Raw genomic sequence first — 11,293 nt, forward strand, 5'->3', positions numbered from 1 at the left:
CGGGCTATCTCTCGAGGGCTGCGGAACTCCTTGGATGTGCAGCCACCCCGAGCAATCGGGGGTGTAAGCCGGGAGCACCTCGCCCCCATGGGGTACCTCCCGTTGTTCTTGTTTCTACTTGACTGGAGTGCTGGTCTAGGCACGACAAGGGTTTTATCGCAACCTGATTGGGGGGTTGGCGTGGGTGGGGGGTGGAGAGGGTGGTTGGGTGTTTGGTTTTTTGTTTTGTACTGGTGCACAATAGACTATGACTTTGCTGGTGTGGTGCGCAAGGGGCCATTAGATGTATGGTGCGAGGGCTTTCCGAAAATGTTGGGGTTAGGGGCACTCAGATACTTCGACCAAGTTGCTGGAATGGGGGGGGTTAAGCTATGGACCTGGAACATTCGAGGGCTTGGGGACTACAAAAAAGCTAAATTGATGCATGGCGTACTGACCAGACACAATGTGGACATATGTTTCTTGCAAGAAACTCATATAAACGCGACTCCGTCGCCCAGGCTGAAGAACTCTAGATGGTCGCAGGTGTACTCCGCCATTTATTCTAATTATGCTAGGGGAGTAGCTGTCCTTATACGCAGAGGGCTGGATTGGAGGGAACATAAATGTGTGCTTGATAAGGAGGGCCGCTTTGTCATTTTGCATGGATCACTACAGGGTAAACCACTGGTTCTGGCTGCTATATATGGTCCGAATGTAGATGACCCGGACTTTTTTCGCGATGTCTGGGCACAAATTACACTGTTAGACTGTAGCTCGGTTGTGATTGGAGGGGATTTTAATGTTGTGTTAAATGATGAGCTAGACAGAAAAGGTGTGGCCAGGCCCACGCACGTCAGAGCAAGACAGGCAATACTTGATGTGATGGATGAGGGATTGCTGTCCGATGTGTGGAGAGTTAGACACCCGGGAGATAAAATGGGTACTTGTATCACATGCCATCATGCTGCTTGGTCCAGATTGGACTTTTGGTTGGTAACACCTGAGGTGGCAACATGGGTGGAAAGGGTCGACATCCAAGCTAGGTCGCTTTCAGACCATGCCCCCTGTGCACTAGAGCTGAAGGTTCCTGGCAGCACGAACAGGGCGTTTTCTTGGCGCTTGCTCCCGCATGCCCTTACAGACCAGGTGTTCACCGAGGAAATACGCACTGACATTGTGAATTACTTTAAAGATAACGAAGGATCAGCCTCCACGGAGGCTATTGTGTGGGACGCCTTTAAGGCAGTGATACGGGGACAGTGTATAGCCAGACAAGCGGGGGTACTACACGACATCCGCCGTTCTCTGTCACAGTTAGAGCAAGAGCTGAGGGAGTTAGACCTAGCCTTCTGCCGAGACCCGACACTAGAGCTAGCCAGTAGCCTTAAAGCCAAACTGCTCATATTCAATGAGGAGGCGCAACGAGAAGTAAAATGTCTGGGTAAACAAGCTGAAGCCCGCAGATACGGGGAAGGAGACAGGCCGAGCAGAACTCTGGCCAGGTTGATCGCCCCTCGATCGCAAGCACATCACATACACACTATCCACGACAGCGCAGGCACCCTGGTGGTGGGCCAAGAGGCAGTCTTAAAGGCCTTCACTGATTTTTACTCATCCCTCTACAAGGCTAAACAGACGGAAGTCCCTGATTCCCTAGATAGCTTTCTTGATTCTATTGCCCTAGTTTGGTTCAATGATAACCACAGGAAATACATGGACCGCCCCGTTAATGCTCAAGATATAGCACAGGTTATTAAGAGCATGCCATCGAACAAAGCCCCTGGCCCGGATGGGCTGACGACTTCCTTTTACAAGACTTATGTGGAGGAATTGGCCCCGAAGCTGCACTCGCTGTTTGCTGAGGCCCTCGAGCTGAATTCACTACCTGACTCGATGCGCGAAGCTCTAATCATCACCCTACTGAAGCCCGACAAAGACAGCATGGCACTTGACTCCTACCGTCCCCTCTCCCTCATAAACGTTGACGCTAAGATCTTTGCTAAGGTCATCGCAGACAAGCTACAACCGTTCTTACCCATCATAGCTCTCCCTGACCAGTCCGGGTTTATCCCGGGCCGCGCGACTTCCCACAACCTCAGAACTCTTTTCTCCGTCTTACACTATCTACACCTGTCTGTTCAAGCTGCGGTGGTGTTCCTCGATGCCACCAAAGCCTTTGACTCCTTGGAGTGGCCCTACTTTTTCAAAATCTTAGGAAGGATGGGGTTTAGTCATAACTTCATCACGCTCATAAAACTGCTATATGATGCACCCAGAGCGCGGGTGAGTGTGAATGGCCTGGTGTCCGAACCCTTTAACATCTCCAGGGGGACTAGACAAGGGTGCCCACTGTCTCCACTCCTTTTCGCTATTGCCATGGAGCCGCTCGCGGCCAGAGTTCGTCAACATCACACGGCGAGGGGGATAGGATTCAGCTCCCGGAGTCTGCTGATCTCCTTATATGCAGACGATGTTACTCTGTACGTTAAAGATCCCGCTGACAACATGAACCCACTGCTCTGAGAATTTGTGCGTTTCGAGGGTCTGGCTGGCATATCAATCAACTGGTCAAAATCTGTAGCATTCCCCCTAACTGACGCAACTACACAACCTCCCTCGGACTATCCCCTGAGGTGGGAACCTGATGCGGTGAAATACCTGGGAATCTGGGTGAGTCGGGACATGCAGGAATTATGGTCCCTGAATTTCGGGAGAGTGGTTGACTGGCTTGAAAACAAAGTAGAGATCTGGAACAGGCTCCCCCTCTCCCTGGTTGCACGGATCGCCTTGGCAAAGATGGTAGTACTCCCCAAATTTCTATATTTATTTGTCAATGTTCCGATACCCATGACTGCACATTTCCATGCACGTGTGAGATCACTGCTTTTGAACCTGGTGTGGGCCGGGGGTCAAGCTAGATCTTCCTGGGCCCTGCTAACCCTCCCGCTACGGCAGGGTGGCCTAGGAGCGCCAGATCTAAAACTATACTCGTTGTGCGCACAGGCGCAGTTCCTACATTTCTGGGTCTTCCCCACCCCATACCAGCCACACGTGGTGGTGGAACTGGCCGCTGTCGCCCCATCGCCTCTACAGGTGGCGCTATATGGCAGGGTTACACGCCCATCGAAAGACATAGACACAGTGGAAATGATCCGCTGGTCTTGGCGCGAACTGCGGAACCGGGCGAAACTTCCCTTGCTCTACGCGCCATCAATCCCATTACGTGGTAACCCGATGCTACCGTGCCTGTGCACCAGAGGTGACACCATCCTGCTCCGAGGGAAACGCGTAACGACATTTGCTGATCTCTATCCCGATGGGAAATTCGCTGAGTTGCAAGTGCGAGAGGACGGCCAACCTGACTCCTTCTCGGATGCACTGCTACACCACTCCCTTCGGGAGTCATGTAAAAAGCTATGGCCCCAATTCCCTGAGGAACCGCCACAACTAGATGCACTCCATAATCTGCTGTCAAGACCGTCCCCCGCGAAGCTAGTCTCTAGACTCTATAACTGCATGCAAGAGCAGGCCCCGATCACTGTGCCAGCGGCCAAACAGGCTTGGTCTGCCGACCTGGCCGACCCCCTCACTGACGACACATGGGACTACTGCTGTGCACAACTCTCAGCACTGTCTCCGAATTATAGGTTAAGACTGGTCCACTTTAAGTTCCTGCACAGATACTACCGCACACCGACACTGTTACATCGCATGGGCATCAGGGCGGATGCATCGTGCTGGAAATGTAGTGGGGCGGATGCATCCTTCCTGCATGTGGCATGGGACTGCCCTAAATTGCATGAGTACTGGTCGGCCGTCTTCACTGCAATTAACCAAATACTACACAGAACTGACGAGCCCACTCCGCTCATAGGCCTGTTAGGTTATGTGAGGGACACTGAGCCTTGTGACCGGAAACTGCACGCGCTACTACTCCTTTATGTGAAACGTCAGGTGGCAATAAACTGGGGCCGCAGGACCTTACCTGCGTTCGAGGCGTGGATTAAAGACGTGACTTATGGTCAAACGCAACTAACGCATTACTGGGAGTCGATGCCCACCGCTACCAGGCCTAAAGACATTTGGGAACCGTTCCTCCAGTGGGCCAGAGTGAGAACGGGCTCTGCTACCTCTGAGGGTTCCCCTGACGTGGGCGTATCTGACGACATGGGTTGAGGTCCCTGGACTGCGTACACTCTTTCTCCGGTGGGTTGCTTGCTATTTGAGCGAATGCGCCTCGGAGCTGCGAAACGCCCTACCCCTACCCTGGCTGTAAGCCACCAAGCGCCTGCCCGACCTAACATTATGCCCCATTCAATGATTACGCGACCCACTGTCTGATCTGTCCCCCCCCCCGCCTTACAGGAGATACCTGGAGTGCTCCTGACACTGCCCCTGCCACAGGTTTACATCCTTACACGACTGCCTGCGCCTCGCACTCACGGCCCCGCGTTTGCCAGTTACGATATGTAGTTATTGATTCCGCTAAGCACCACGAACGTTCTTTGTTACCCTCAAGTTGTTGTGGGGGGTTGGGTGAAAAGGTGCCCGCAGATTTGTCTATGCTGAACTGATGTTTAAATAAGCCATGGCCACCGTGCTCGTCACTAAGATGAGGCGATGCCCAGTGATTGTGAGATCTTGACTGTTTGCGGCACCAACTACGAAAAATGTGAGACTATGTGCTTTGCTTCCGTTGCACTGTATGTTTAACTACCTTTAAACTGTTTACAGGCATCCCCAGTTACGACATCACCAGATACGCTGGAAAATCCCTTGCAGTGGACCTGTAATTGATTAACACTTATACGCATCGCGGCCTGCCTCCGGGTTGTTGGCATGACGCAGTGTAACATTTCTTTAAGAGCAATAAATGTCTTCCACCAAAAAAAAAAAAAAAAAAAAAGATATGCTTTGTCTGTCTGTGTCAAAGAGGTATGCTACATCATCAGGTTGGTTCACTCAGTGGTGCTTGCCTTGACCGTCTGGATGGCCCTGGCCTGTTGTGTGCAATTACTATCCTTGAAAAGGAGACGAGTACGCACTTTAGAAATGATGCCTGTATGTAATACTGTCGCCTCTGAAAGTGTTATTTTTGCACTACACACCGTACCTTATATTTTTTTCTCAGTGCTGTTTTAATATCCCTTCCTGTTTTTCCATCAACAATTATAGGCCGGCTTTTACCTTGTGCCATGGGAACAACATCAATCCGCAATTCCTCATCCGGCAGGCAGGCAGTGGACAGTGTGTCTGGTCACCAAGATTGATTGACGGAGCGTCAGATGGATGGAGGAGTACCGCGAAGAAGAAGAATGGCTGGATGCATGCAACTTCCTAAATTGAACAGGAAAACAACAACATACAGTTACAGTATCCTCTTCACTTCTCCTTATCTTTTAAATAACCTATTGTTGTGAACTTCTATGAGTGCGACTCTCTGCTTCAAATTCATACCTACAGCTATTTCATAACTTTCTTTGCTATTTTTAAAACTAATGTAATGTACTACTAAGTAATTCTCTCTGAGTGAAATTGCGTGATTACAGCAGCCCTGTACTGTCTAATAGTTTAGTACTACTTAGTAAGTTGTAGTTAGTACTACTTTTCAGTAACTGAACCATCCATTTAGCAAACAACTTCATGCATGCACTTCATTTATGTCCCTTAAAAGATTTATGGATATCTTCGTATCCAAAGATTTGTTTTTCTTCATTTGTTGTTTGTCCATTCTGTGTTTTTTTTCCCTCTCGCTTCACAAAACCTTCCCAAAAATCCCCATTCCCATCCAATTTTCAAACCCTAACCCTCTTCCCCTGGGCTGTGTGGTTTTCATTGAGGTGTGACTAAATGACAACAATAATTCCACACATTTGCTGGGGAGGATAAGGTCAAAGCAACTGAAAATAAATTTCAAGGATGGTGAAGGAATCCGAGGATATGTTCTTACTGTGTACTGTACTATCTATCGTACTGTTCTAATGCTACGCTCAGGCCACTCAATGTTTCATTTCCTTCTTTTTCATATGCTGCTACTGCCAGTGTGTACCACTACTGCTACCAGCACAACGATGACATTTCATCCGTCCAGGATTCCATTCCATACCCAACCTTAATCGGCATTTGCCATGCAGCCAGCACTGTGCTTAGTCCTATTCTCAAGCACGAATCACAGGTAAGATAAGCATTTTGGGGAGGTAGAATAATGGGCTAGGACTCGGAGGAGAGGAGAGACTGACAGTAGTACTAGTAAAGTACTAGTAGACCAATTGAATTCACTAACTCTGTTAGTGGCACTTTTGTAAATTTTTTGGACCTTTTAGATAATTCATGCTGGTAAGTTTGAGGAAACCAAACATTTCAATGTCCTGCAAAAAGTCCCTCAGAATCCCCAACTCCCAATTCCCACCCCCCAACAGTCTTTAAAAAAGGGGCAAGGGACACAGTCTCTTCCGGTGGTGTGCTGTGGACAATTGGTCCCTCAGCTCTCTGCGGAGGTCCTGGAGCTGGTGCTTCTGCTTCTCCACCGTGCGCTCCAGGTAGTCCACTCAGCGGTGTAGCCGGCGAAGGTGTGCCATTCAGGCTCTGCGGGCGGGCACCTGCTGGTTTTGTTGCAGATGAGCGGCGGCGGCGGGAGGCTGCTGGCTGGTGGACCTGGGGCATTGGAGGAGGATGCAGCTGTTGTCGCCTCCTCCTCCTGTTCCCGAGCCTACAGCCAGCGATATTTAGCACAAATGGCCTCCAGTTTCCGGGCCCTGGCCCGGACAGCCATCTTCTTTCGGGTGAGCTTTTGTGGAGCATCTATATGAAGAAAGAAAGAGAAATACTGTAACCAAAACTCTTTAACAATTACACGAAATAATTCAACAGAAAGTTGTCTCACAGTAACATTAGCAACTTGCAAGCACAGTTTAACATTTTGGCATATATCTTTCCGCCGTCTTTGTAGGCCTGTAACATTAGTTGGAGTTTCAGGAATTCTACTAGCAGCACTATGGACTCACTACATAGTCAGAGAGTCAGAGAGTACACCAGTCTTCTTCTTTTTTTCTCTAGTTTTGCAAAAGAAATTACTTGTACGCGAACTTGTGGTAGCCGGCATAATACCAGCTCAGTCAGCTTGCACCCAAGAAAAACAGACACAAGCCATGATGACGTAGACTCGCATTACTTTAAGCAGTACATGCAGGTGGGGATAGGGAAGCTCTTACTTTTCTATAGGTGTGGCACTGGCCATACTTGGTTACATCAAGGGCTACTGCTCAATGTAATTTATATTTCGCACTGCCCCCCCCCCCCGGGCCTTCAGTACTACAAAAGGAAAATTAAGATTATTAATTTCTGATCATGTATCCAGCCGATCACATAATCTTTGCTTATATGATGGATGACTTTAGGTGTTTTGTTGTGATGGATTGAGTGAAAAACAGCGATAGTCCACCCATGATTGACACAGCTGAAAGAAAATTATTAACATAGGGAGTGAGTGTGCAACCCATAATTGCCAGAGGAAGGGAATTGACTGGATATAATGTCAACTATACATGAATAAATATACAATATATGCTGTGCTTGCAAAGTAAACTACTGTACTGTTAGTCAAGGGAGAATTCCTGAACAATCACAACTTCTAGTATTTGGATTTCCTCTGCTTTGCTACTCTGGCACGGACATGCTGTTCAAACAAAGTAACACTCTTCATTCACTGAGCGTCTGCTCTACATACACCTCTGCTATCTATGAATAAGAAGATACCATCCAGGCTTCCAAATTAAACGTCTATCATTCTTCTTAATGTCTCAACTGTACCAACCTTACTTTTTCTCAACAACCAACTAACCCCCTTTTCATTTTATTTGGTAAACCACCGTCTTGACTTGCATTTCAGTTTCACCCAAATGATATATTGCAATGCACACCACACATGCATTTTCTAATTCACCCACACAGGCAGTTATCTTTTCTTTCTCCTCCAACCATCCTTGCTTCAAGCAGCCATGCGTCTGATTCCTTCCTATCAGCCACCTCTGCATGCATTCAAAAACACGTATCATTCTTTACAGTCATAAATATTACGACTCGCTCGTCCTTCCTTACACCCTTCTTTCCCTTTTAGTTCATCACATCCCTCAAGTTCATCTGATCTGACTTGGCTTCATTATAAAAGTTTCACAGCTGAGTTGAAGTCAAATAGAGGGGGTCATTGCTTACTCGAGAACTACCACCGCTAATGCTATGGCTAAGTCAAGGGTGATTGGCAAAAATGTATTTCTAAATTAGTAACTGTTCAAGTACAGTGAACTTCTACTAGTGTACTGTCTACTGTACAGTACATCCTACACCCCTTTTCGAGTCATCCTACTCTAAAATGTCAATAAGTAAGGAGTATAATAACTTACCACCGTCCGCCGCTGCTGGGCCATCCCCCTCAGCTCCTCCTGATGGCACTTGTGGCACTGCCGCATACACCCCTGGAGGGGACCCCTCCGCGCTGCTGGCCCCGGCACTGGTGGTGGGAAGTGCCGCATCCGATGTTGTGATGACGCCTAGAAAAAACATGTCATATTTTTAGATGCCATACACCACTCCCTATTTCGTCTCGTAATGGAGGAGAAAATGTTATACATAAACTCTTTTTAATTATTGGAACTGAAAAAAAGTCACGGTTTTGGGGAGGGTGTTAACTTATATGCTTAGCCATGACATGCAACACTTTTTGGTACAACTGATAAATGCTTGCTTTTTAACGTGCAACATTTTTCTAATTACAGACAGAACCACCTACTCCTCATCACCACCAGGAGGACTTGAAGTTCCAACAAGGTGAGGGCTCCCGAGTCCCGCACAGTTACTATTAATAATTAGATGTGTTAAGTTGAAGTATATACTGGGGAAGGGTGTTTAAACTTTAACGTCATCTATCACCACTGCTCGATGGGAATACTGCGCTATTAAAACTAAATTCTTTTTTTTATTTCTTATTTGAAAATAAAACTTTAAAACTAAAAAACACTGTGTGGTTTTTGTTCACGAGTGAGTGAGCGGAAGGGTTTGCAGTTGCACTACTGCACTTTGCAAGCATGCTTCCGTGACTCTGATAGGTCGGGACTCGGTAGTCTTCTTCTGCACTTCTGGGTCGTATAATCATTGGTCAGACACACTAGATAGTCGGTCAGGGGATTGGGGGTTCAACTCTTGTTCTGACTGAGGTATGTGGAAAGTCGAACTGCACCTATCATCAACAATGTCCTATTTCTCTTGTCCATACTTCTGTATGTGCAGAATAGTCCCTGAAACACTAGCGGTATGGTATGTGCTACTATCAAATCAAAAAGACAACTACTAGCTTATTCTTGGTGGACATTGACATTTTGTTGTTGGAAATTGTCAAAGCACTAACATTAATAGGACTGGAATAGACAGCAAGGGCAACCCAGAGGACTGCACTCAGTGCCTCTAGAGCTATTGCTGGATCAGAGTTTTGTTTAACACCGTTTGCCGACTGGGCAAGCTTAGCTACCTACACAGACCGACTCATAATAATAGTAAATAGTAGTAGCACAGAGAGTGATGGTAGAGGCAGGATAAGAATGTAGAAACAGTCTACAAGAAGATCAAAGACTATTTTGTAAAAAATAGAATTAGGAAACAGTTTGGAATGAATAGGAGCTGTAAAAGTTAGGGAAGTATAATTATTAATATTAACAACAGAACAACTTACGGGGGCCAGCAGAAGAGCCTTCAGAGGACCGATCCTGCCCACCTTGTTCCACCGGAATCTCAGGTGTGGTCGTCTTGCCCCTGGGAGGTGCTGATGATCATGAAATAAACACAAACATGGATGATTGTTTTTTTGAAATATTTGATTTCTTTGACCACAATCTAAAATTATCTCGGGGAAACAAATTACCAACAATTGTTGCACTACATGTATATTGATTGACCTATCTGATCTGGTCAACTAGGATAGATAGTACAGTATTGCTGGCTTTGCAGACCGTCTACTTGGAAAGTTATGTAAATCACTAACTAACAACAAAAAAGTACTACTACGACTGCAGCAATCAGCAGCATGCGACGTGACAGACACAGTCCGTCATCATGTTTGCAGACCACTAAAAAATGTCCTACTACTAAATAACAAGTCATAATATACTCAACCTATCAATCCACCACTATCTCTTCTTAGTGGCAGCAGGAGTACAAAGGAAGGACGAGACTTGAGTCTCTAGTCTCTCTAGCATTACGCAGTACTGCTCAAATAAGCACTAAGTTGCAAACAAGTAAGCATAGTAGCAACGCCACTGAGCAGGCGAGCACATGCAACCGCAGAAGCTATTTAAACATTAATTTACCTGCAATGTAATGGAAACGGCAGCATTCTTGCTCTTCGAGAAAAACATATATTAGCAATATAACACAGAGCAGAAGAAAACGAAGTAGTTATTAAATAGCTACTCATCAAGGCCAGGGATCTCCACGCCTAGCAGGTCGAGCTGGTCCTGCTCCCGGTCAAGGAGGTCAGCCCACCGGTGCGTCGCCTGATGGTAGGTGTGCCGGACCCCCGACTCCCTACACATGGCCCGGCACACCTTATCCCACAGCTGGCGACACGCCCGGAGGCCATACCCTGAACCGGGCCTGCCACGGTCTTCGGGAGGTGGCGCTGAACATAAAAGATAAGTGCGGCCACCTCCACCGCGCTGAAGATCTCCCTGGCTACTACTTGCTCCCCCCTTAATCGCCCGCAAGGGATCCGGGTACGGGGTGCGGGACCCTTCCCCTTGTTCTTCCCGGCTCCCTTTGCCATGGTCCTGGACAGGAATGGAAATAATAGAAAGAGAATAGAGAAAAAGTAAATAAAAGAAAAGAGTTAAAAAGTAGTTTAAAAGTAACCAAAAGAAGAAAAAACACAAAATATAGATGTAGAAAAAGAGAGGGATAGATAATGGGCAAAAAAGATCAAAAAAAGTTCAAAGAAACAAAGGATTGCAAAGATTAGGGGAGGATTGAAAAAGCATGCCCAGAACCATAGCAATGAATGAAAAACAAGATGGCCGCGCCCATTGAGGACCAAGTGGGTAAGTTTGCGCAATATTTCCCCCGCGAGCACGCAAAAACGCACGCGACCTTGTAATCTTGCCCCGTGCACAGCACAAGAATGCAACTAGCGCCCGGAAACGGAAATACGCAACGCAAACAAGATGGCCGTGCCCATGTACGACCGCATGGGTAAATTAGCGGTCAGCGCGCTGAAAGCGGCCTGCGAACACGCAAAGCGTCCAACGAACACGCAAAAAAAATTGGGCGA

This window comes from Lissotriton helveticus, chromosome 9, assembly GCF_964261635.1.
Source record: "Lissotriton helveticus chromosome 9, aLisHel1.1, whole genome shotgun sequence".
Lineage (NCBI taxonomy): Eukaryota > Metazoa > Chordata > Amphibia > Caudata > Salamandridae > Lissotriton > Lissotriton helveticus.